At 38.4% G+C, this 27,453-nt stretch overlaps 1 protein-coding gene, 1 non-coding gene and 1 pseudogene across 24 annotated transcripts in view; 1 reads left to right on the top strand and 2 right to left on the bottom strand.

Moving 5' to 3' along the window:
- Positions 1 to 27,453, top strand: part of EIF4G3 (eukaryotic translation initiation factor 4 gamma 3) — a 352,113-nt gene that overhangs the window by 45,547 nt on the left and 279,113 nt on the right. The window lies entirely within an intron of this gene.
- On the bottom strand, positions 18,961 to 19,021 carry LOC142869788 (uncharacterized; annotated as a pseudogene).
- On the bottom strand, positions 22,736 to 22,842 carry LOC142869691 (U6 spliceosomal RNA). Its single transcript, XR_012918265.1, has one exon. It is a non-coding gene; the product is annotated as a U6 spliceosomal RNA (small nuclear RNA).

The following is a 27,453-nucleotide window of genomic DNA, read 5'->3' as shown; positions in this document are numbered from 1 at the left end:
TTTGGCTACCTTTGAATGAACAAGGAAATTGGATGTGTTCAGGATGTAATGCCTAGATTAAATCATTGGATGTGAAACCAGAAAGCAATTAGGAGGTGTTTTTCTGTCCAGTCTTTCATTGGAAATCAAAACTTTGAAAAATATATTTGGAGGGGAAGCTTCTTATGACAAGAGGGATTCTTAAAGATGAACTGTATTGCACTCTGAGAAGTGAACTGAGTTGAAAATACTCAAAACTGGAACAACAGGTGATTCTATGGTTGCTTTGCTTTTCTGGCTTTCACAAAAAAAGATTAGTGATTCATATTTTATCCACGTTTTCAATTCCTTTTGCTGTGTTTTTTTTTTTTTTTTTTTTTTTTGAGACAGAGTCTCGCTTTGTTGCCCAGGCTAGAGTGAGTGCCGTGGTGTCAGCCTAGCTCACAGCAACCTCAAACTCCTGGGCTCGAGTGATCCTTCTGCCTCAGCCTCCCGGGTAGCTGGGACTACAGGCATGCGCCACCATGCCCGGCTAATTTTTTTTTTTTTTATATATATATCAGTTGGCCAATTAATTTCTTTCTATTTATAGTAGAGACGGGGTCTCGCTCTTGCTCAGGCTGGTTTTGAACTCCTGACCTTGAGCAATCCGCCCGCCTCGGCCTCCCAAGAGCTAGGATTACAGGCGTGAGCCACAGCGCCCGGCCTTTGCTGTGTTTTAAATAGTTAATAACATTGTGTGATTTTTAAAAAAAATTATGCCCTTGACATTTTTCTTATCAGAAGCACTGTTTCCCGTGTCTGAGCATGTATAACATTAGTGGTCTATGTAGAGACCCAGGTTACTGCAACTGGATGCACATTCCTTGTTGCGAGAATGGTTTTTGCATGTTCAGTTACCCATTTTCCAGTTCAGACATCTTCAGAAATGAACAAATTCCATTAAAATAGTGACCCTAATTTTGATGCATAAGCACTTATCATACTTCTGCTTTGAGAAAGGATATTGTTCACTGTGCTTTAGGAGCTGCTAGCTAAGTCTGATGCTTCTTAACCCTTAACTAAGAAAAATGGGGCTTGCTGACAATAGGTGGTTTTACAGGCTTGTGAAACCGGTCAGCATGTTCAGCAGTGTAAACAATGGCAGCTGTCTTCTGCTTGCTTCTCTGTTGTTTGAAGTGTAATGAAACTGCTTCTCCCAAATGGCTTCACCTGCTGACTCATCTTCCAGCCACTAAACAACCATAGTATCCAGCATTATTTAATGCTAGGACTGAGGATAAAAAGAACCAGAGTCTTAGAATGTGAGGATTGGAATGGATCAGGCCCTTCTCATATGTACTCAACTATCAAAAAGAAATGTTATTGTGGCAGATCCCATAGTTGATAGTTATAAGAATTAATGATACTGCTATTCAGAGTGCCATTAGAATCTTCTGAATGAGCAAGGATTTTTTTCTGTCTAGGAATCCTTGAGATGTATTACTTTTTAGCTTCCCTTTAAAAATAACACATTCTTTCTGAAATTGGCTGAAAGTGACTGGTGTAGGAGCAGTGCACATCGAACGCCTTCTGTATGTATACTTCAGGAGGACTGTCGGAAAAAGTAAAGAGTGGCCATTGTCCTGAAAAATTTCCAATCTAATTAGAAAATAGAGGAATAGGGACCATTGGAACATTTAGGAATCAGTTTTCTATCATTATTATTTAAAACAATTTTTTTGGCCAGGTGTGGTGGCTCATGCTCCCAGTGCTGTGGGGAGGCCAAGGCAGGAAGATGGCATGAGGCCAGGATTTCCAGACCAGCCTGGGCAACATAGTAAGACTCTATCCCTACAAAAAACAAAAAAAAATAGCCAGGCGTGGTGGCACACACATGTAGTTCTAACTACTGGGGAGGCTGAGGTGGGAGGATTGCTTTAGCTGAGGAGTTTGAGGTTACAGTGAGGTATGATTGTGCCACTGCCAGCCTGGGTGATACACTAAGACCCTGAATAAAAAAAAAGAAATTTTTTTTTTTAGAGATTAATTCTCTATGTTGCCCAGGCTGGAGTGCAGTGGCTATTCACAGGTGTGATTGTTGGGTACTGCAGGCTCTTGGGCTCAAGAGATCCTCCCACCTCAGCCTCTTGAGTAGTTGGTACTATTAGGCATATCTGGTTATTCATTAATAATTCATTAACAAGTGAATAAGCTGATTCAGCTGATACATTGTGATGGAGGTTTATCTAAATTTGTGTTAGCTCGTAGACCAGTGGTTTACAATTTTGATGCAAAAAAAAAAAATCCCTTGTAAAAATTAAAATCTAATTTTCATTAGATTTTAACTCTGTAGGTTGGGGAGGGGTCCAGGAATTTGCATTTTAGCAAATAATCCAGGAAATGGATGTAAATGTTTCGCACATGGTACAGTGAAACCACTGACTTAAATTAGCAGTTCTCAGATTTTTTTAATATCAAAACTCCTTTACACTATTAAAAATTATTAAGAACCTCAAAGAGCTTTTGTTATGTGGGATATATCTGTTGATACTTATAATATTAGGAATTAAAACAAATTAAAAAATATTCACTTAATAAACAATCCCACATTATGTTAACATAAATAGCTTTTTTAAAAATGAAAAATAACTATTTCCAAAACAAATTTAGAGAGAAGAGTGGCATTTATATTTTTGTCAAACTCTTTAATGTTTGGCATAATAGAAGATAACTAGATTTTCATGTGTGCTTCTGTATTCATTCCGCTGTACGTTTTTTTTTTTACCTCATTTGGAAATAAGTACGTTGTTTTATTTGAAGAAAATCTGGTTTCCTATAGATAGGTATTGGGAAGGGGAGTAGTATTTTACTGTCCTTCTTAGATGATTGTGAATATTCTTTATTACTACACTAAAACTTGGCAAGTGGTAGTTCATTAAAGGTAAATTTTAACTTGGAACCTGAAACCGTATCTATGTACTTTTCATGTGCCTAAATCCATTGGGCTGTCTTGCACTTTGAATGGATCTTTGACCCATGCATGATTTTATAACATGTTAGTCATTTGGAAGATAATGGTTCCATTGAGTTATGTAAAATTTCTAGATATTGACATATTTTATTACATAGTATTATAAAATCATAGTAGTTAATATCACTATGACCTCATAAGAAAAATCTTGGGAAATGTTAGGTCACCGTGGTAGACACTGGCTCAGTGTGACTTGTGAAGGCTGGAAGGGTGATTGAAGTTGCATTAGGAACCAGTCTGTAGGTTGTAGGGAAATGGATTTCATGTTTATAAAGAAGCTTCAGGCTGGGTGTGGTGGCTCACACCTGTAATCCTAGCACTCTGGGAGGCTGAGGTGGGCTAATTGCTTGAGGTCAGGAGTTCGAAACCAGCCTGAGCAAGAGTGAGACCCTGTCTCTACTATAAATAGAAATAAATTAATTGGCCAACTAATATATATAGAAAAAATTAGCCGGGCATGGGGGCTCATGCCTGTAGTCCCAGCTACTCGGGAGGCTGAGGCAGGAGGATTGCTTGAGCCCAGGAGTTTGAGGTTGCTGTGAGCTAGGCTGACACCACGGCACTCACTCTAGCCTGGGCAACAAAGTGAGACTCTGTCTCATAAAAAAAAAATAAATAAATAAAAAAGCTTCATGTTTAAGACCCTGAAATGAGGACATTTTATTGTCTTGGTGTCTTGGTTACTTTTCCTAGTGTTAGCAAGTTTGACTAATTTCATCTAAAGGGTACTAAACCGGAAATAGTTGGCCTTTTAAAATAAATTTGTTAACTCAAAGAAATTTCTGTGATGGAATGTATGGTGTACTTTTGAGCATTTCTAGGTACTTAGTTCCCTGTGAGTTACAGATCTGGGAATCTTTGGAACTTCTGCCTAACTTTTTTATTTATTTATTTTTGAGACAGAGCCTTGCTCTGTTGCCCTGGGTAGAGTGCAGTGGCGTCATTATAACTCACTCACTGCAACCTCAAACTTCTGGGCTTAAGAGATTCTCCTTTCTCAGCCTCCTGAGGGGACAACAGATGTGCACTACCACGCCCAGCTAATGTTTTTTATTTTTGGTAGAGACACATGTCTTGCTCTTGCTGAGGCTGGTCTTGAACTCCTGACTCAAGCTGTCCTCCTTCCTTTGCCTCCCAGAGTGCTGGGATTCCAGGCGTGAGCCACTGAGCCCAACTATTCTGAGCCTTTTAATTCCTCTATCCTCCAGTCTGAGGATGGACCTAGAAAGTCCAGTTAGAGTCCTGGATTAGTTTTACCTTCTAGAATTGATTTCCATTTTTCTTGAGACCATGTTATTGTCTTTTGTTTGAATTTAGTCTGTTTTACTAAACCAATATCTAGAGTGAAACAGGCTAAAATGAATCTCTTTTCCCAAGTGGGGTGGGTGAGGCAGTTTGATTTAGGATTTTGCTTCTTGTGACCCTCTGTGATGTAACAGAAATTATACTGTTGTTATATTAAATTTTGTTGATATTCTAATGGATTATTTGAAGGATTACCTTGAAACCAGTACTGCTTTTTATGCTATCTGCTTTTACAGAATTGTACTTTGAAAGTCACTGTTTAGATAAAATTCTTATTGTTGTCATGTCATTGTTTATAATGGTAAACCTTTTGAAACATGCTTAAAGCCTAATAATAAGACTTTAGGCAAATTATGGGCTGTATATATATTGAAATATTATATAACTACTAAAAATATAATAGAAACATTTATTGACAAAAAAGTCCATGTTTACTTTATGGAAGCCATTTAAAAATAGCATGTATTTTCAAATTTTATTTTAAAAACATGTACTTGGCCGGGCGCGGTGGCTCACGCCTGTAATCCTAGCTCTCTGGGAGGCCGAGGCGGGCGGATTGCTCAAGGTCAGGAGTTCGAAACCAGCCTGAGCAAGAGCGAGACCCCGTCTCTACTATAAATAGAAAGAAATTAATTGGCCAACTAATATATACAAAAAATTAGCCGGGCATGGTGGCGAATGCCTGTAGTCCCAGCTACTTGGGAGGCTGAGGCAGGAGGATTGCTTGAGCCAGGAGTTTGAGGTTGCTGTGAGCTAGGCTGACGCCACGGCACTCACTCTAGCCTGGGCAACAAAGTGAGACTCTGTCTCAAAAAAAAAAACAAAAAACCAAAAAAACAAAAAAACATGTACAGAAAAAGCACTTGGTTATACAGCAGAGCATTCATGTGGTTATCTGGTTGTTAATGAGATTAGGTGATTCATTTTCTTTCTGTAATAAATGAAGTTTTGTTTACTTAAACCACATGTCACTTATAGTCAGAAAACAAAGCTACTTCTATTTTGAAAAATGAAACCAAGTTAAAAGTTTTATTCCCTGAGAGTTCCTCATTCAGCAAAGAGATTAAGTTATATTTATTATTTTAACAGAGTAAAGAAGATTTAAAATACATGTATAGATTTTTAACAGGAATCAAGGGAGAGAGAAAGCTGCTTTTGTTGTTAACTGTTAAGTAGAAACTGAACTAATTAAACATTGTGTTGCCGAGGCATTCTGATTTATTTTGGTTTTACCATAGAATCAATACTAGTGCCGACTCACATTGTGATGAACTAGATTTCTCCAAATTTGTTTTCATGATACCATAAGAAATGGTTTAAAGTACTTTATTATAGGCATCATTTTTAAAAAGCCTTATTTTTAATGAGATGGCAGATTAGTACAACATTTTTTATGATGCCCGATGTCGTCGTTACAGTTTCCTTTTTAAAGTCCTTTGCCATCTTGTCCTTGCTGTCCTGGCTTTCATCTGGGGCTGCAGCAGGGCTGAGCCAAAAATGGCTGCTGTTGCAGCAGGGGCGGGCATGGTATAGGACTTGGCTGCTGTGGTTCCCTGTGACAAAGCAGGAGGAAAAGCTTGGGGAGAATGCTCTGGGGGTCAGGATTCTCTTAACAGTTGTCACAAGAATTGGGCTTTTCTTGTGGAAGAGTTTCTGTATTGCAGATTCTGCTGTTAGGAGAGAATGCCATTGAACATTGGGATTTATAGCCTTACCAGGGAACCACCCATTCTCTGCAGCAGTGAGAAATCTTAGCATGTACTGTCATTCACAGAGCAGGATTGGCCATTTTCAGAAAGCATTAAGGCTTACTTGTCTGTGTCAGTTGATAGAGAAGTATCCAGAATGATGGTGATTTCTGGCATGGTGGGTGAATTTACTTAAATGCAGATTATCCCTGAGGGATGGAGTGGGTGGCATATAGTAGGGGGTTAAAAAGATCTTGTCTGGTATGCAGCTCGTGTGAGGAATACCGTGCCGTGTCAGAAGTGAGCCTACAGTGTTAAGGTGAGAGATGGGGTGTGGTTTGAGAATAAAGAATTGGAGTAGGTGTGTGTGCTCTTGAGGCTACTCCCCAGAGTGAATATGGTGCCGTTTGGATAGGGCGTGTTTGTGCCTGAGTACCTATCCTTTTTTCCTTCAACTAGAGGATAGGATAGGCATGATGTAGAAATCCCCCAGGATCTGCTGCTTAGCAACCAGTAAGATACAGTGTATCTGAATGGGCAGCAACACACTACTTTCTTTTCTCTTTCAGTGTGATGAAAAGGCTTTTCTGCTTTAAAAAAAAAAAATGAAGCATCCCTTCCCAGAAAGCCCTATGTGATCATTGTAGAAAATACAGAATAAAAAAAAAATTTACTCCTAAATCTGCAACCTATTTTAATGAATTTCCTTGAAGGGTTCATATCCTAGGCTTATGTATTTTTTTTTTTTTTTTTTTTTTTTAAGACTAGTCAAGTGCAGTAGTGAGGAGGGGGGAAAGTAGTAGAACAAGGAGTTCAATCTGTAACTGACTGTGAACAATCACGTGAGATAACTCACTACCTTCGGACCAGCCTTGGCTTATGTATTTTTTGAGATCTTGGTTTAGATTCAAAACTTAGCAAAATAATGCATCTGTGTTAAAATAATGTAAATTATATAGATGAAAACCTCCATATTATATATTTTAAAATGTGTAAAACTCTTTTCACTTACATTCCCATCATTAAAGGTTGTCACAGTTAACATTTTGGTCCATCTATTTTTATAAACCTTTTTGTCTGCATTTAGAAATTATGAGAGGGAGAAGGAGAGAGAGAGAAAAATAGAGGTTTTTAGGGGATGGACTCAAGAGCTGGCCTCTGGTTTGTATCCTAACTTGTGGAAATGTGACATGTGACCGTGGTGGACTTAGAGTCCCATAGGCCATAGTCCCAGCTCTCTTGGTTTAGTGCTCTGTGCCTTGGAAAACCTTTTTAACCTTTTTGTGCCACAGTGTCCTCAAATGTAGAATGAGTTAATACATTTAAAATGCTTAAAATAATCCCTGGCACTTAGTGTTATTTAGGAATATAGCTGTAGTAATAGTTATTACTATTATTGCTGTATTACATCATTATTTAAAATAATATAAGTAGGATTATAGCACATGCTTAATGACTGCTTATTTGTATATCATATAAATCCTTGGCGTGTTGATACAGACTGTTCTGTAGTCTAATTGTACCATTATTTATTTAACTTTTTTCCTATTGATGAATAGTTATGTAGTTTTTTAAGGGATATTTTGGTAGTAAAACCTATAATGTAGAACTGTGTGTGGTGGCACGTGGCTATAGTCCTAGCTATTTGGGAGGCTGAGGCAGGAGAATCCCTTGAGCTCAGGAGTTGGAGGCTAGCCTGGGCAACATAGTGAGACCCTGTCTCTACAAAAAAAAAAAAAATTAGCTGGGTGTGGTGGCATGAACATATAGTCCCAGCTACTGGGGAGGCTGAGGCAGGAGAATCGAGGTTATAGTGAACTATGATTGTGCCACTGTACTCCAGCCTGGGTGACACAGCGACACCCTGTCTCTTAAAAATAAATAGAATAGAATAGTGAATTGAAAGTTGTGTAAGTAAAAAAACACTGGATTTTAATTCTAAGAATTTTGGTTTTTGCTGCTTTTTTTTGGGTGGCAGTTGCACCTTATTTTATGACTATTAATCTTCAATCTTTTCAAAGGTATTAATTAGAAGTTTAAAAAAAACGTTTACCATTCTGTGCCCATCTCTTTTCTTCAGGGTTGGTTCTGCTTTTTCATCTTGGTTCTTTACTTTCTTAATGTCTGGTAATTAGTGGTTTTCATTCATGTTTATGAATGAAGGATGAAGATGAAGTCTTTGAATAATATTTTAAATGAAAGTGTTTTTAATAAAAGAAATAATTCTATTAAGATAATTCATGTTAAGTTTGCATTATAGTCAGTTTTTTTGTTTTTTTTTTGAGATAGAGTCTCACTCTGTAGCCTGGGATAGAGTGCTGAGGTGTCAGCCTAGCTCACAGCAACCTCAAACTCCTGGGCTCAAGTGATCCTCCTGCCTCAGCCTCCCGAGTAGCTGGGACTACAGGCACGTGCCACTGTGCCTGGCTAGTTTTTCTATTTTTAGTTGTTTGGCTAATTTTCTTTGTATTTATAGTAGAGATGGGATCTCTCTTTTGCTCAGGCTGGTCTCAAACTCCTCCCACCTCGGCCTCCCAGAGTGCTAGGATTACAGGTGTGAGCCACCACACCCAGCCTATAGTGAGTTTATGTGTTTGCATACTATTTATGTTTTGTGTAGATTCGTATGCTGAATATTTTTCAAATATATTTTAGTTACGATTTTGGACTCATCATCTCCTTACAGATAGGTGCTGTGGCTAGGTGTGGTGGCTCATGCTATAATTGCAGCACTTTGGGAGGCTGAGGCCAGGAGCTGGAGACCAACCCAAGCAGCATAGTGAGACTCTCATCTCTACAAAAAAAAAAATAGAAAAATTAGCCAGCGTGATATTGAGGCCCCCTGCCCCAGCTACTTTGGAGGCTGAGGCAGGAAGATTGCTTAAACCCAGGAATTTGAGATTGCAGTGAGCTGTGATGTTGCCACTGCGCTCTATCCTGGGTGACAGAGCAAGACGCTGTGTTAAAAAAAAAAAACCCAAAAACCCCAAATAACAATGTTGTATGGTGGTGTTTTTTTTGTTTTTTTTTTCCTAGACTGGAGTGCAGTGTCATCATCATACCTCACTGCAGCCTCAAACTTCAGGCTCAAGCGATCCTACTGCCTCAGCCTCCCAAGTAGCTGGGACCACAGGCATGCACCATCACACCTGGCTAGTTTTTTTTATATTTTTAGTAGAGACAGGATCTCACTCTTGCTTAGGTTTGTCTCGAACTCCTGGGCTCAATCGATCCTCTTGTCTCAGCCTCCCCAAAGTGCTAGGGTTACAGGCATGAGTTACCATGCCTGGCCCATCTTGTATGTTTAATAAATGTTATAATGACTTATATAGTTTGTGGCTAAAAAAATGTATCTTACTGTACACTACAGAAATGCATTAGTAAGTGGAATTCTCTGTAGTTTCACTCCTCAGTTAACTAGTCTTTCTACAGGGTATTTTCTATTTCTACTTTAACATTTTTAATTTTAACTAAAATTGAATTATATTTTATGTTCTGTTTTATAGTATTTTTTTCTTAATATAATTTTCTTAGTGACAGTTTGCTGACAGTAATAAAGATCTATGCCATGTTTTTGAAATGATTAGAATTCCTTATGATGAATACTCCTTAACTTACTTTAAATCAATTTATTCTATTTGGGTTATTTCTGGTGTCTTCTATTATGAACTATGCTGCACTAAACATTTTTATTCAAATCCTTTTTATATTTGAATAGGTATTTCTGGGGATAAATTATATAAGTAGATCAAAAGATAGGAAGGAGAGAAATATGTTCAAAGTTGAAATAGGCCAAAGGTTATGGACATCAAGTATTAGCTATTATAAATTTTAAATGGTTTGATTACTGGTTCCATTTATATTTTTATTGTTTTTTTAAATTTTACTTTATATTATTTTGTTTTATTTAATGTATTCTAATTAGCTACTTTATACATCCTTTTTTTTTTTTTTTTTGAGACAGAGTCTCGCTTGTTGCCCAGGCTAGAGTGAGTGCCGTGGCGTCAGCCTAGCTCACAGCAACCTCAAACTCCTGGACTCAAGCAATCCTGCTGCCTCAGCCTCCCGAGTAGCTGGGACTACAGGCATGCACCACCATGCCCGGCTAATTTTATATATATATTAGTTGGCCAATTAATTTCTTTCTATTTATAGTAGAGATGGGGTCTCGCTCTTGCTCAGGCTGGTTTCAAACTCCTGACCTCAAGCAATCCGCCCGCCTCAGCCTCCCAGAGTGCTAGGATTACAGGCGTGAGCCACCGCGCCTGGCTTTTTACATCCTTTTTATAACAAAGTGGGGGAAATATCTTTAAGCTTTGCATGGTACTATTAGAACTTGGAATATTTTATTACCTGTTATCTAGTCAAACTAACAAATCAACAAGCACTGATAGCTTTTAGCTATTTTCTTTCCCATTATGACAGGAACTTACTTGCTTTTTGTTTTCTGAGACAGGGTCTTGTGTTGCCCAGGTTAGAGTGCAGTGGCATCATGATAGGTCACTGCAACCTCAAACTCCTGGGCTCAAGTGATCCTCCTGCCTCAGCCTCCTGAGTAACTGGAACTACAGATGTGTACCACCACACCCTACCAATTTTTTGTAGAGCTTGGATCTTGTTCTCTCTATTTTTTTTGTAGAGCTTGGATCTTGTTCTTCTTGTTCAGACTAATCTCAAACTCCTGGCATCAAGCAGTTCTTCTGTCTTGGCCTCCGAAAGTGCTAGGAATGATTACAGGCTTGAGCCACTGAACCTAGCTCTCCTCTGCTCTTTCTTTCTTTTTTTTCTTTTTTTTTTTTTTTTTTTTTGAGATAGGGTCTCACTGTGTTGCCCAGGCTGGTCTTGAACACCTAGGCTCAAAGGATCCACCTGCCTCAGCCTCCTATGTAGCTGTGATTACAGACTTTTGCCACTGTGCCTGGTTTGATTCAAATTTTTTTAATTCAGAAAAGTTTATTGTTTGTAGGACCTTGTGTAAATGACTAAGACATAGTCCTGGCTTCTAAGGAGTATGTTGTTACTAAAGATTATTAGAAATACTGTAATCCTGCCTAATATTTTAAAAACTTAGGTGTTACAGAATTGAATGTATTAACACATTCTTTAGTGTATAATGGAGAGACCCCTTGATTTTCATCTGATATTTTCCACTAACTAGCCTGTTACTCGAGCCATTGTGGCACTCAGAGGTGTCAGGGATCCTAGCTTTTGTCCTTCGAGCATACCCCAAGAGGGCTGCTTTACCTCTAGCTTGTAAGTTTGCATTTTAGTTAGCAGGAATGAGAAGGAGGAGGACAAAAAGATGCCTTCTCCCCTAAAGAGCACTTGCCAGAAGATTTGTATACCACTTTTACTTTTATCAAGGAAAGAGGGTAGAAGCAGAAATTGGGAAGCAATTAGCAGCCTTTAGCATATAGGGTTTGTTTTTTTTTTTTGAGACAGAGTTTCTCTTTGTTGCCCAGGCTAGAGTGAGTGCCATGGCGCCAGCCTAGCTCACAGCAACCTCAAACTCCTGGGCTCAAGCAATCCTGCTGCCTCAGCCTCCTGAGTAGCTGGGACTACAGGCATGCGCCACCATGCCCGGCTAATTTTTTCTATATATATTAGTTGGCCAATTAATTTCTTTCTATTTATAGTAGAGACGGGGTCTCACTCTTGCTCAGGCTGGTTTGAACTCCTGACCTCGAGCAATCCACCCTCCTCGGCCTCCCAGAGTGCTAGGATTATAGGCATGAGCCACCTCGCCTGGCCAGCATATAGGGTGTTAATAAGGATGTGCCCAGCAGAATGATGGGCACATAATGAGTGCTTAATCAATGGCAATCTATGTTTTAAAATTAAGTTGTTTGAATACCTACTGTGTGTATAGTTCTTTGCTCCACTGTATATACTCTGGAGCTTTAAGACAAATATACCTGTTAAGATGAACAGCTTCTTTTTGAATTAGCTTTTATCTTTTTGTGCACATACTTTCATGAAGCAGTTAAACATCAGTTGATTAAAACAAACCTGTTGTATATTTGCTAGCTGTTGGGAAGGAAAATTGTGAATGAAGTAGCTTTCTTGAGATACAGTCTAGGCTAAATACTTCTTTATACCAGCCTACACACCACATGTAAAAGAACTTTAAATAGTATAATTGAGTCATAACCCAAGTAACAGAATTGTATTTTAATAGTATATTTTATTTAACTCTATGATCCTCATTAATTTACCAGTAAAGTCTTTATTAGATACGTTTAGATACATGTTGAAGAAAGTTAAAATCTCTAGTGATAAATTCAAGAAATAGTTGAAATAAATGTAGGATAAATTTTCACAGCAGATTTTTCAGCTATTTGCTTCCCCCACCCCAAGTTTATTACTGTAAAATTACTGTTTTGCTTCTGGTTTGATTTAAAAAAGAAAAAGCTGGGTTGTTTTTGTTGTTTTTTTTTTTGAGACAAAGTCTCACTCTGTTGCCCTGAGTAGAGTGCTGTGGCCTCATCATAGCTCACAGCAACCTCAAACTCCTGGGCTCAAGGAAGGGATCCTCCTTCCTCAGCAACTTCCTGTCCCCCAGTAGCTACGGAGTAGCTGGGACTACAGGAATACACCACAACAGGTGGCTAATTTTTCCAATTATTTTCGTATTTTTAAAATACAGTTTTCCATTATTTAACATGTCTTTAATTAGATACAAATATGGAAATGAATTTTAGAAATTAACATGATGGAAGATAAAAATATATGTAGGAAAATGAAATTTTTAATAATTTTTATGGTGTAGACTATTAATTTGTTTCCCTTTTGTATCTTCAGAAAATTTCTCATTTCATTTGGCATATTTAATTGAAAGAATGTTCAACTTTAGTTTTGGTATGTTTTGCTTTCTTATATAAAATTTAAAAGCTTTTGATATATGAAATCAGGTATATGGACCAAGCATGTGGCTCATGCCTCTTTGGGAGGCTAGGGTGAGAGAGTTGTTTGAGGCCAGGAGATGGAGATCAGCCTGGGCAATAGTAAGACCCTGTCACAAAAAAAGAAAAGAAAAACAAAACTCAATATTTGCCTAAGAATTTGAGGCTGAGAGTACCTCAAGCTATATTAGCTAATGTCAAAAAAATACATATTTGTCTTTCCTGTTTTGAAAAATTTTAGGATTTATTATATTGAATTTGCCTTTACCCATAGGGAAGTCATAATAAGAATTTAAAATTATTTTGTACATTCTATAAATTCATAGTTAATTTTTTAACATTTCTACTTTAGTTTTCACTTTTTTTTTGAGACAGAGTCTCACTCTGTTGCCCAGGCTAGAGTGCCATGTCGTCAGCCTAGCTCACAGCAACCTCAAACTCCTGGGCTCAAGTGATCCTCCTGCCTCAGCCTCCTGGGTAGCTGGGACTACAGGCATGCACCACCATGCCCGGCTAATTTTTTCTATATATTTTTAGTTGGCCAATTAATTTCTTTCTATTTATAGTAGAGACGGGGTCTTGCTTTTGCTCAGGCTGATTTTGAACTCCTAACCTTGAGCGATCCTCCTGCTGTGGCCTCCCAGAGTGCTGGGATTACAGGCATTAGTCACCGTGCTTGGCCCTAGTTTTCATTCTGATATTGGTAACCAAACAAATCTTAGCAAAAAAGAATTATCAGAAAAAATGTAAATATAATTGATATTAGAGACAGTCATGCAGATGAACTCTTTTCCTTTAATTGAATTGCTTATTATTGTGATTGGAGGAAATTTTAAACACTTTTTTCCCCACCTTTCTTCTCTCAGAACAATTAGAGAAAAAGTATGAATTTAGGCTATTCAGGTACCTCCAGAATCAGGGGGCATTCCAGACCAGGATTGTCTGTCTGTCTGTCTATCTATCTATGCTCAGTATAGAGTACGGTGGTGTGATCATAGCTCACTTCAGCCTCAAACTCCCAGGTTCAAGGTTCCTCCTGCCTCAGCCTCCTGAGTAGCTAGGACTACAGGCTAGGTCTATAGGCATGCACCCTTACACCCCTGACTAATTTTTAAACAAGTTTTTGTAGAGATGGGGGTCTCATTATGTTGCCCAGGTTGGTTTTAAACTCCCTGGCCTCAAGTGATTCTCCTGCCTTGACCTCCCAAAGTACTAGGATTTCAGGCGTGGGCCATAGCGCCTGGCTGGCAGTTGAATTTTAGCATGAGTGTAGGAGAGGACATTCAAGCTATATAGCAGCCATTATTTTCAAATATTTGAGGTCAACACTGTAATTTTCTGTTTTTTTCCTAAGGCCATGTCTAGCCCTGAAATAAAATTTTGTTTTAAAAAGTACTGGCAAGACTACTTTGGTTGTGTGACTTATTGATAATAGATTACATAAATTTTGAGGTTCCAGTTTCCAAGGCTTTGAGACTTTTACATACATATGAATATTGAGTAGATGAGTGATAGTTCTCCATAGCATGTTTAGGCCTGACCTTTATCTAGGTTCTTAAAGGGATGAGGGAATACTTAGTTCTTACTGGCCTTGATATTAAAATCAGTTCATAGTCTCTTTGGTTCATCTTTTCAGAAGCTTTTAGCCTTGTAAACCTCCTTGGTTTGGAGAAGAAGGACTTTAGGAATTCTTTTTTGGTTGTAGTGAACTTGCGTGTTTTTTGTTCTTACTCTGGTCCTCATTTTCCTTAAGGTCACTCTTTTTTTTTTTGGAGACAGAGTCTCACTTTGTTGCCCAGGCTAGAGTGAGTGCTGTGGCGTCAGCCTAGCTCACAGCAACCTCAATCTCCTGGGCTCAAGCGATCCTTCTGCCTCAGCCTCCCGAGTAGCTGGGACTACAGGCATGCACCACCATGCCTGGCTAATTTTTTCTATGTATATTAGTTGGCCAATTAATTTCTTTCTATTTATAGTAGAGACAGGGTCTCGCTCTTGCTCAGGTTGGTTTCGAACTCCTGAACTCAAAGGATCCACCTGCCTCGGCCTCCCAGAGAGCTAGGATTACAGGTGTGAGCCACCACGCCCGGCCCTTAAGGTCACTCTTTTTTTTTTTTTTTTTTTTTTTTTTATATATTTTTTTTAATTTTACTTTCCTTTCATATAGACCTTGGAGAATGATAGGTCACTCTTGAAGTACTTGGGTCAGTGTGATTTATGTACCTTATGAGTTAACTTTTATGGCTTCTCTTAGACATTGAAGAGTAAGAGGTTCTCTTTTAGACTTTTAGCCCCAGGGGACAGATTCTTTAAAGAAACACAGGTAATGTAAGTGGATTGCACTAATCAGTAAACATGTTGTTTTCAGGATGTTTTAAAGTTTATTCCTCTGGAATTCTTAGAAAAAGAGCTTAGGCTTTGATGTTGTGGTTTGATTAAGATAACCTGTGGCGCACTGGGCTATTTCTAGTGTAATTCAGTATAATAGGAGGAGGAACAATTTTACTGCATATTAATCCAGGAAAGTAGAATTTTGTGGTTTTAATTTATTGGGTTAATGAACGTCATTGTTAAACCGTAAACCTGTGCCCCAGGTTATTAGAATTCTGAAAACATAGGTCTTTACTGTTTCCTTTTTAAAAAAATTAAATTTGGATTTAGTTATATTTCTTTAGCTTTTATTGATTGATTGATTGACTGTTGCCTTAGCTAGAGTGCTGTGGCGTCAGCCTAGCTTACAGCAACCTCAAACTCCTGGGCTCAAGTGTTCAGTAGCCCTATTTGACTATAGGCTACTTATTCAACAGTGTTGTTCTCTAGTATATTAAACACTGCTTTCCTATTTGCTTTCAGAGAGGATAAGAATTAACAGAATTGAAGACAAGGGAAAAGATGAAGAAGCAGAGCTAGATAGATGGTAGAGAATACCTATCAGTATGGTGATGCTGCCTACCTCTTCCCACCTGGGTTAGTTGCTCTACTAATAGCTGTGGCTACCTTTGTTTAGGCACTTGGGTACTGTATTGTGATTTTATTTATCTATTTTTTAAAAAATTAAACTCTCTACTTACAGCAAGAACTGTTTGTTGTGGTGGTGGGTTTTTTTTTAATTTTATTTTTTTAGACAGAGTCTCACTCTGTTGCCCTGGCTAGAGTGCCGAGGCATCAGCCTAGCTCACAGCAACCTCAGTCTCCTGGGCTCAGGCGATCCTCCTGCCTCAGCCTCCCACCCACCTAGCTGGGATTACAGACATGCGCCACCATGCCTGGCTAATTTTTTTTCTATATATATTAGTTGGCCAATTAATTTCTTTCTATTTATAGTAGAGATAGGGTCTTGCAAGATCTTGCTCAGGCTGGTTTCAAACTCTATTTTTAGTTGTTTGGCTAATTTCTTTCTATTTATATTAGAGACGGAGTCTTGCTCTTGTTTTTTTTTTTTTTTTGAGACAGAGTCTCACTTTGTTGCCCAGGCTAGAGTGAGTGCCGTGGCGTCAGCCTAGCTCACAGCAACCTCAAACTCCTGGGCTCAAGCAATCCTCCTGCCTCAGCCTCCCGGGTAGCTGGGACTACAGGCATGTGCCACCATGCCCGGCTAATTTTTTTTTTTTTCTATATTAGTTGGCCAATTAATTTCTATTTATAGTAGAGACGGGGTCTCGCTCTTGCTCAGGCTGGTCTCGAACTCCTGACCTCGAGCAATCCGCCCGCCTCGGCCTCCCAGAGAGCTAGGATTACAGGCTTGAGCCACCGCGCCCGGCCTTGTTTTTTTTTTTGAGACAGAATCTCACTTTGTTGCCCAGGCTAGAGTGCCGTGGCGTCAGCCTAGCTCACAGCAACCTCAATCTCCTGGGCTCTAGCGATCCTTCTGCCTTAGCCTCCTGAGTAGCTGGGAATATAGGCATGCATGCCTGGCTAATTTTTTGTATATATATTTTTAGTCGCTCAATTAATTTCTTTCTATTTTCAGTAGAGATGGAGGGTCTCACTCAGGCTCGTTTCGAACTCCTGACCTCGAGCAATCCACTCACCTCGGCCTCCTAGAGTGCTAGGATTACAGGCGTGATCTGCCGCTGCCGGCCGGGAGTCTCGCTCTTGCATAGGCTGGTCTCGAACTCCTAAGCTTAAGCAATCGTCCTGCCTCTGCCTCCCAGAATGCTAGGATATCAGGCGTGAGCTACCACATCCGGCCTGATTTTTTCTATTTTTTGTAGAGACAGGGTCTTGCTCTTGCTCTTGCTCAGGCCGATCTTGAACTCCTGAGCTCAAGGGATCCTCTTGCCTTGGCCTACCAAAGTGTTATGATTATAGGCATGTGCCACTGTGCCTGGGCAAGAACTATGTTCTTTGTTTCTATTTCCCTAAGGCTCTATTAATGCTAGACACAAAGTAGATGGTAATAAATAAAGGCTTATTACAAGTCTTTGTACTGAGAGGAGGTTTAAACACTGCCTGGGATGATTTTTGGCATGATTTTTTACATGTCTGGGACCTGAGTGTGTTATGTCACCCATATTAGTTATACATGTATCTATTCCCAAGCTTATTCTACAAATTAGAAGCTTATTCCATACCGTTAGGATAAATCCACATGTGAAGACTCTAGAGTTAGTAAATACTGACACACAATGTCATATTTTGGCATTTTTTATACTTCAGCTATTACCAGTAATCATATAGAAATATTCTATGTGGAGTGTTCATTTTTGACCTCATTGAATTTGCATCATACTTCTTTAGCTAGGTAAATGATATTGATCTCATTGTATAGATGATGAAAATAAGTTATACTGTCTTCTGTTACAAAAGGCATCTGCTTGTCATGAATAGTTACTGTGTAAGTTTCATGTATGTGGTGGAACATATTTCTCTTTAGAATCTGTAACAGTAGCATGATGATTATATTTTATATAAAATTTACCTGTGTGTTTAGTGAGATATACAGAGTGGCACATCTGGATTGAAAACTTTAAAATATGTATTTTAAAATACCGCAGGCTGGGTGTGGTGGCTCACGCTTGTAATCCTAGCACTCTGGGAGGCTGAGGCGGGCAGATTGCTCGAAGTCAGGAGTTTGAAACCAGCCTGAGCGAGACCCCGCCTCTACTAAAAATAGGAAGAAGTTAATTGACCAACTAAAAATATATATACAAAAGTTAGCTGGGCATGGTGGCACATGCCTGTAGTCCCAGCTACTCAGGAGGCTGAGGCAATAGGATCGCTTGAGCCCAGGAGATTGAGGTTGCTGTGAGCTAGGCTGATGCCAGGGCACTCACTCTAGCCTGGGCAACAAAGTGAGACTCTGTCTCAAAAAAAAAAAAAATAAATAAATAAAATACTGCAGATTAAAAAAAACCACTGTAATATAGTGAACCCATGTATTCATCAGCTAGCTTCACAAACAAAATATTATCAGTATAGCTAAAGTCCCCTGCATCTACTCTCCTCATTACTTGCTTTTCTCCTTTGCCAGAGCTATTATCCTGAATTTTGGATATTTTAGCCCAATGTATTTTTTTCTATATTTCCTGCATATGTATTTGAGTTTTCTAAATCTTTGTATTTTTATTTTGGCTGAAGACATCAGTAAAATTATTAAGTCTCAATTGATGTGTGTATTTTTTCAGCCTGTGAGGTATTTTGTGAACTTCCAGTGTTTTAGTATTAGGTCATTAAATATCAAATGTCTGATTTCAAATCAAAAGTTTAGTTTATTATACCTCAAACAAGAAGCAGTACAATTAATCAAAGTATGCACCTAAACTATTGATACAGTTTTGCCATCTTAATGGTGGTTTGTTTATGTCAGCAGTGAAGAAACCTGGGCAGCCATTGGTGATGAAATTGTGAAAGGCGTTTTCCATAGCTTGCTGAGAATTGGATATTTTTCCTTACAAGAAGTGGTCCAAAGCCTGGAAGAAACGGTAGTCAGTTGCTGTCATCAGCTGACTGGGTTTCATGAAGCTGTAGTGGATAATACCAGTGCTGGACCACCAAACAGACACCATTAGCTTTTTTGCATGAATATTTGGTTTTGGACTATGTTTCTTTCTTTTTTTTTTTTTTTATTTTTTTTGGGCCGTGCTAATCTTCTCTGTATGTTCCAATTTTACTATATGTGCTGTGAAAGTGAGCACTTGGACTGTGTTTTGGCACTTTATGCAACCATTGTGTTGGATACTTGTGTTGGATACATTGTGTTGGATACATTGTGTTGCACACTTGTGATTTTCAGAAAGAATCAGTTTTTCATCACAGGTAACAATATGGTGTAGAATTGGTTTGCCTTATGTCATGATAGCACAGAAAGGCAAGCTTCGAGACAGTATCTCTTTTGATGCTCATTTAATTCATGTGATACCCATCTATCCAGCTTCTTTACCTTGCCAATTTGTTTCAAATGGTCCAATATTGTTGGAATAATGCCATCAAACCTTGCTGCTAATTCACTCATAGGTTGAGATGGATTCATTTCCCCTACTGCTTTCAGCTTATTATCTGCCACGTTGGTGTCAGATTGCTTACGGTGGCTCATTTTCAAGGTTAAGATCACTAGACTAGAATTTCTCAACCTAGCGATGTACTATGCCTTCATTAGCCACATCCTTCCCAAACATTTCATTGATTTTTCAAGCTGTCTGCACCGTATTGGTTCCATGACAGAACTTGTATTCGAAAATAACTTGAATTTTGACTCATCCTTGGTTTCACAAAAATTGCTCTAAAAAAAAATTTGAAAGGTGATCACAAGCCATACCGTGCGTTTGAAAGACTGAAGATGTACCTTCATAATAAACATAGAAAAGAAGTGTCAAAGCAAAGTGTTGGAGATACCAGCTGTCAAACTTAATACTTAAGGAAGTTGGACATTTCATACTTAATAACATAATATTTCTGGGTAGAGTTATTAAATCATTAAGGCTGAGGCATTGGAATGTGTGATTTAAAAGAGCTAATCTGAGTGTTGATGGCCAATATTTTGAACTCTTAAGATTTTAATCTTATAAAGGGCATGGACCAGATAATTTAAAATTATTTTGCTAGTCAAATAAAATTTTTATGAAAGAGTTTATTAAATATGAGCTGTTTACTGTTAGTAGGTATAAGGCATAGAGATTGAAATCCACAGTAGAAATCTCTCAATACAGTTTAAGGTCTGTATGTGATGGCATTGATCTTTTATATATATATATATACATATATATATATATATATAAGAATAGTGCTTATGTTATTAGAATAATTAGAGCACTACCATATATAAAGTACCTTTAACCATCCTGGGTGCTCTCTTATCAGCATTATCAGATATTTGTCAAATCTTAGTATTTGTGGCCTTTGGATTTAAATAATTGCCTGAAAGCCTGGTTTATTATTAGCCTCTTTTTTCAGTTCTTGGAGGTACTGGCAATAAGTGGAATGTGTAAGCTAGAAGCTGCTCCTTTTAGATTTTCAACGCTCTGAAAGGTAGGGCAATGGCAGAAGATTAGGACTATGTTTCCCTCATCTTTAATCTTCTATAAGTGGCAATAATACTCCAAACCAATATCACAGGCACCATTAAGAAAGGAGAGGCTGGGCTTGGTGGCTCATGCCTGTATTCTTAGCATTTTGAAAGACTGAGGAAGTTAAGATGATAAACTTTCTTTTGAATGTTGAAGAGAATATCTGAGCCTCTCAGTTTTTTGACCTCAAGGGCAAAAATCACTTTTTACTGTGCTTAATGAGTTTAAGTAAAAATATCTAAATATATTTGTTTTTAGTTTGGTGTGAATATTGTTCATATTGATGACAGTGACCTTTATATTGCCTTCATTTTTAAAAACTATTCTTTCTGCATATAAAGTTCTAGGTTGACAGTTTTTTTTTTTTTTTTCTTTTCACTCTTTTGAAGTAGTTAAAGTCATTTGCTTCTGGCTTGCGTAGCTTCTAACAAGGTCTGTTGTAATTCTTATCTTTGTACTTGCGTATGTATGTAATATTTATTTTTTTCCCTCTTGCTGTCTTTGAGCTGTTTGACTTTGATGTGTCTGGGCATGTGTGTTTTTGGTTGGTTTTATATTTACCCTGCTTGGGATTTCTGTAAACTACTAGGATCTGTGGTTTGATATCTTCATTGTTTCTGGAAAATTCTAGGTCATTATCTCTTCAAGTATTTCTTTTGTCATAGTTATTCTTTTTTCTCCTTCTGCAACTCCAGTTGTATGTACATTAGACCACTTAAAACTTTTGTACATCAGTGAATGATTTTTTCTTTTTTTTTCCCCTGTGTTTCAGTTGGATAATTTCTATTGATGTATTCTTCATGTATCTTCAAGTTCATTGTTTCTTTTATTAGCTGGGCCCTGTCAGCTGACATTGAATTTTTTATTTCTAACATTTGCATTTAACTTTAAAATTACTTTCTGTGTCCTTCTTGAAATTACTCATCTGTTCATGTATGTTGTCCATCTTTTTTTCAAAAGTCCTTTAACATATCAATCATAATAATTAAAAAAAATTCCCCGTCTTGATATAGTTCAAGCATCTGGGTCATCCCTGTGTCTAGTTGTATTAATTGGCTTTTCTCTTCACTGTAGCTTTTCTTCTTTTTTGTGTGTCTCCTAAGTTTTAATTGTGTTGAATATTGTCTAAATTAACAGTAGAGACTGAGGTAAATAGTATTTATACTTGGAAATGGGCATACTTCTTCTTATTTTGGGATATAGTGTGCAATGTTGAGCTAGTTTGGGGTTTTGTTGTTGTCATTCGCTTTTAGTGTTCCACAGGCTCCAAAGTCCTGTAGTGTGGTGGCTGATTTACCCCCGCGCCCCCTAGAATCCTATTGTTTGTTACTAGATGCTAGGATTGTGGTAGGGGGAGTTACCCTGATCCAGCCCCAGTTTTATGCAGATCCTGCTCACTTGCTTTATTTATGCTCATCCTGCTCACCACCTCAGAGATGTGGCTGTTTTAGTGTTTCTTCCTCTCCTCCATGAGGCAGCCAGTTTGTCTCATATTTGTGGTTGTTCTCAGGTGGGAGTTTCCTGCCCCTTGTCCAGTGGTAGCAGACCTCTGCTTGGTGTATCAGGGATCTTAGGCCCAAGATGGTTTCCTACTTTTTCTCACAGGGGTTGAGAGGTTTGTTATCTCCTTATCTTGGCAGCAATAAATTTTTGCTAGTGTCCTGGGGGAGAATAAGGGTTGCTTCTCTTTCTCTAGTGGCCTAAGGCCTTTGCTTCATTGGAGAAAGGACCTGGGGAATTAGGTGTGGCTTTGTTCTGTTCCTGGCTGTGGTGATCCACCTCCTGCAGTCCTGTTCCATCAAGTGGGACTCTGTTCAGTCTTTTGCTGTGAATCAAGTTTTTCTCATGAGCACCTTTGAGAGAGGTAGTAAAGGTTTTGCTTATGTGGAGACCTATAATAAAGAGTTTGCAAGTTGAGCATGATGCAAGAATGATGTGTTTAGGGCACCCATTTGAGACTATTATGCCAGCCTGTGCTTAGCGTTCAGGAATTTATTAAACTTTTAGCAGTTTTTCTTGTTACTCGCTCTATTATAACCATCCCTTTCTCTCCATTTGCCATATGTATTCTGTCCATCATTGGAGAATCTTGCTCTTTTCTGGAATTTAGTTCATTTGGTTTCCTTGCAAGTTCAGCTTTCTGATTAGCTAAAAAAAAGTTATGATGATATAGATTATCTGGCCTTTCCTCCTTTTAGAATGAATGTGATGTTCTTTGCAGCTTTCCGAAGTAGAAACAGAAGTCTAATAGTAACCTTTAGAATTAATTAATCTGTGTCAAATTTCTTTCTTTCTTTTTTCTGATACAGAGTCTCGCTCTGTCATCTTGGGTAGAATGTAGTGGTGAAAAATATGTAATGCTTCATGAATTTGCATGTCATCCTTGTGCAGGGGCTATGCTAATCTTCTCTGTATCATTCCAATTTTAGTATATGTGCTGCTGAAAAGAGCACGTGTCAAATTTCATTCCAAGAAACATTCAAAGTTATAATAATTCCAAGAAGGATTATGAACAGTACTTGAAATACTTGGTGAAAAAATTAGATTAGGAAATCAAGGCAAAGGGGAAATAAGGATAGGGATTAAAAAATAACCAAACAGCCAGGTAGAGCATGAGTGTTATATATAATAGAAAAGAATGCCAAAAAACCTGGATGATTGCTGATGTAAGTTGCAGTTTTGGATCTGAGCTTTGTAATGACCAAAGCAAAGTTATATGATTGACAATGTTTAAGCTTTTAATAAAAATTTATTTTATGAGTACCTTTTAAATGTAGGAAGAAATATTTTTTTTACTTGTACTGCTAGATCTAGTAGAATGAATTATATAAGACATTCATATTTAACATAGATGATATCTTTCTTTACACATATTACTTCTTTTTAAATTGTATTATATGTACTTTTCTCACATTCTGTTCTGGAGGAGCTGGGATAATTTCTTTTTTTAATTTATTTTTAAATTTATTTTTATTTTTTGAGACAGAGTCTCACTTTGTTGCCCGGGCTAGAGTGCCATGGCGTCAGCCTAGCTCACAGCAACCTCAAACTCCTGGGCTCAAGCCATCCTCCTGCCTCAGCCTCCTGAGTAGCTAGGACTACAAGCATGCGCCACCATGCCTGGCTAATTTTTTCTGTATATTTTTAGCTGTCCAATTAACTTCTTTCTATTTTTGGTAGAGACAGGGTCTCGCTCTTGATCAGGCTGGTCTCAAACTCCAGAGTTCAAACGATCCACTCACCTTGGCCTCCCAGAGTGCTAGGATTACAGGTGTGAGCCACCGCGCCTGGCCTAATTTCTTGAATATTGGTGCCTGGTAGTACAATGTATGATGCTACAACCTGTATGGCAAATTGTTTATGAGATTTGCTGTTTGAATCCCAGAGTCTTCAAGACAACCATTAGCATATTATTGCTAAGAATCCAGGTGGTGTTATGCATAGGTGGGTTTAAGGAATTAATTCATCTTTTCATTTATTTAACAATCATTTATTTAATGCCTGCTTTGTATCAGACATTGTATTAAGAGCTGAGGATGTAGCAGTAAATAAAAACAAGCTGTTTTTCCACAAAACTATCTTGTATTGGGATGGAAAGATAGTACCAAAACATATGATGTTAGATGGTGGTAAGTGCTATGCGGAACAATAATACAGGGCATAAGGATACAGAGATAGTACCCAAACATACAATGTTAGATGGTGGTATAAGTGCTATGTGGAAAAATAATGCAGGGTGTAAGGATACAGAAAGTGATTGAAAGTTGGGGAGAGTTGTTACTTTATGTAGGGTGGTCAATAAAGGCTGCTCTTTTAAGGGGAAATCTGAGCAGGGAGATGAAAGCAGTGGAGATTTAAGTTATAGGGATATCTGAGCATCTGGGGGTGGAGTATTTCAGGCAGAGGAAAGAGTAAGTGGAAAGTCTGTGAGGTGGTCCAGTGTACACATATAGGAGGCAGTTTAAGGCCAGTGTAGTTTGAGATGAGGTCACTAGGAAGTCTGTTTCAGCAAATCCAGAAATTTATTTTAATTATATATCCACTTAAAGCCACTGATTACTGAGTAACTTTGTATTCATTATAATGCCAGTGTGTAAAAAAAATCAAGTCTAACTTTTGAAAATTGCTTAACTGTGTTAAGGTGTGGTGATGAGCTATTATATATTAATTTTAGAGCTTTGATATTATTAAATAAACTACCAAGTAAGTTACTTACAGAAATTTTTATTGACCAAGATCTCACTTCTGCAGGTATGAAGAACTATTATGTTATCTTGTTCTTTATCCTAAGGTGATTGTATTATTCTCTGTCTCTTCTAAAAGCTGTGCTTTATATCTGGTATGCTCATATGAATAAGCCAGATTTGATTTTTTTTACACATTAGCATTTTAATGGGTATAAAGTTATTGAGAAATCAGCAGTTTTAAGTACATATATAATTTAAACACCCGGAGAGCTGGATAAATGTGCTAGGCGGTCCGCATGTGGCCTACGGGCCGTAGTTTGAAGACGCCTGGTATAGAATCTTTGCCTTGTATAGAATCAAAATAAAGCCTACCCTTTAAATCTCCCTAAGAGAATATTGGCTTTGCTGGCTCTCTAGTCTTGAAGCCAGTTGTGCCCAAGTAACAAGCAATAGTACATCCTTACTACAGGTTCTTGGACGGCAGTTTGAATGTGTATGCCAGATGAAACACATTTGTTGAAAGCTTTGTAATACACCTTGAATTTGTGGAAGAGGTAATACTTGAGGTATTTGAGGAAGAAAATATAATGTATTTCCAATCCCTAAATTGATCCCTAGATCATCAGAAAAGCTATGTGTACCATAGCAATTCTATATCATAGAAATTCCTTCCATTTAATGCATGCTCTTTATCATCACTGGAATTGTGCCGTTGAAGTGTTGGTGTGCTTTTCCTGGGACCTATGGGGCAGAATTTTGCTTGATTATAATCTAGGAAGAACTTTTTCTGCAGATAAATTTTTCTACTGTTTAAAGTAGAACATTGTCCAGTGTAGTTTAAGTTTTCTCCCCTTTTCCTTTTTTTTTTTTTACCCTTAATGCCAGTAAATTTCAATCCAAATTTTTGTCCTAAATGCTGTGATCTACTTTAGGTGCCCAAAGTATTCCTTCCTTTTTTTTTTTTTTGAGACAGAGTCTCGCTTTTGTTGCCCAGGCTAGAGTGAGTGCGTGGCATCAGCCTAGCTCACAGCAACCTCAATCTCCTGGGCTCAGGCAATCCTCCTGCCTCAGCCTCCCGAGTAGCTGGGATTACAGGCATGCGCCACCATGCCCGGCTAATTTTTTCTATATATATATATTAGTTGGCAAATTAATTTCTTTCTATTTATAGTAGAGACGGGGTCTCTCTCAGGCTCAGGCTGGTTTCCAACTCCTGACCTCGAGCAATCTGCCCGCCTCAGCCTCCCAGAGTGCTAGGATTACAGGCGTGAGCCACAGCGCCCGGCCTCCTTCCTTTTTGATTGATTCTTTCTTCCATTCACCCACTGTCTTATTTTGTATTATTTAAGACTAACACTGTCCCAGAGTCATTGTGGACTAGGGCAGATGAAAAAAAATTACAGATCCTTTGAGACTAGGTAGATGTCATAGAACCTTTAAGTGTTTTGCTAATTTACCATTCAGAGAGAATGTTGAGGATAATAAAGACGTAAGAGGAAAAGCCTGGCCATAAAATCGAACAGCAGTTTCCAGAGGCTTTTGTTTTTAATTAGGATTAGATTATATTACTCATACATTTGCATTCATTTTCCAGTTGTGCAGTTTGATTTGTAAGTTTCTGTTTGGGTTGGTGCAAAAGTAATTGCAGTTTTGGACTGAATTTTAAATCATTATAACTAGGTTTAGACTCATCTTTATTAATCAAAATAGGAACCATTACAATCAACACATTGTTTCCAAGGAGAAGTAAGTGTGTTTATGCCTACAGCATAAAAATCCATTCTTCAGGATTGGACAAACTTTTGGAAAGCATTTTCCGCATCCTGTTGGTTGTAGAATTATTTTTCTTGCAAAAAGTTGTCGAGATGATTGAAGAAGGGGTAGTGAGTTTTTGAGAGGTCAGGTGAGTATGGTGGGTGGGGCAAAACTTCGTAGCCCAATTCTTTCAGCTTTTTTTTTTTTTTTTTTTTTGAGACAGAGTCTCGCTTTGTTGCCCAGGCTAGAGTGAGTGCCGTGGCGTCAGCCTAGCTCACAGCAACCTCAAACTCCTGGGCTCGAGTGATCCTTCTGCCTCAGCCTCCCGGGTAGCTGGGACTACAGGCATGCGCCACCATGCCCGGCTAATTTTTTTTTTATATATATATCAGTTGGCCAATTAATTTCTTTCTATTTATAGTAGAGACGGGGTCTCGCTCTTGCTCAGGCTGGTTTTGAACTCCTGACCTTGAGCAATCCGCCCGCCTCGGCCTCCCAAGAGCTAGGATTACAGGCGTGAGCCACAGCGCCCGGCCTTCTTTCAGCTTTTAAAGCATTGGTTGTGTGACTTGCAGTCAGGCATTGTCATGGAGAAGAATTGGGCCCTTTCTGTTTACCAAAGGCGGCTGCACTCGTTCCAGTTGTTGGTGCATCTGATCGATTTTGCTGAGCATACTTCTCAAATGTAATGGTTTTGCCGGGTTTCAGAAAGCTGTAGTGGATCAGATCACCAAACAGTGATCATGACCTTTTTTAGGTGCAAGTTTGGCTTTGGGAAGTGCTTTGAAGCTTCTCCTAGATCCAACCACTGAGCTGGTCATTGCCAGCTGTTGTATAAAATCCACTTTTCGTTGCCCGTCACAATCAGATCAAGAAATGGTTCGGTGTTGTGTACAAGAAGAGAAAACGACACTTCAAAACGATTTTTTTTTGATTTTTGGTCAGCTTATGAGGCACTCACTTACTGAGCTTTTTCACCTTTCCAATTTGCTTCAAATGCCAAATGACCATAGAGTGGTCCACATTGAGTTCTTTGGCAACTTCTCATGTAGTTGGAAACAGGGTCAGCTTTGATGATTGCTTTCAGGTGGTTGTTGTCAATTTCTGATGGCCAGCCACTGT

This window comes from Microcebus murinus, chromosome 2, assembly GCF_040939455.1.
Source record: "Microcebus murinus isolate Inina chromosome 2, M.murinus_Inina_mat1.0, whole genome shotgun sequence".
Classification (NCBI taxonomy): domain Eukaryota; kingdom Metazoa; phylum Chordata; class Mammalia; order Primates; family Cheirogaleidae; genus Microcebus; species Microcebus murinus.
The sequence above is the reverse complement of the archived record's forward strand: the minus strand, read 5'-3'. Positions and strand labels throughout refer to the sequence as shown.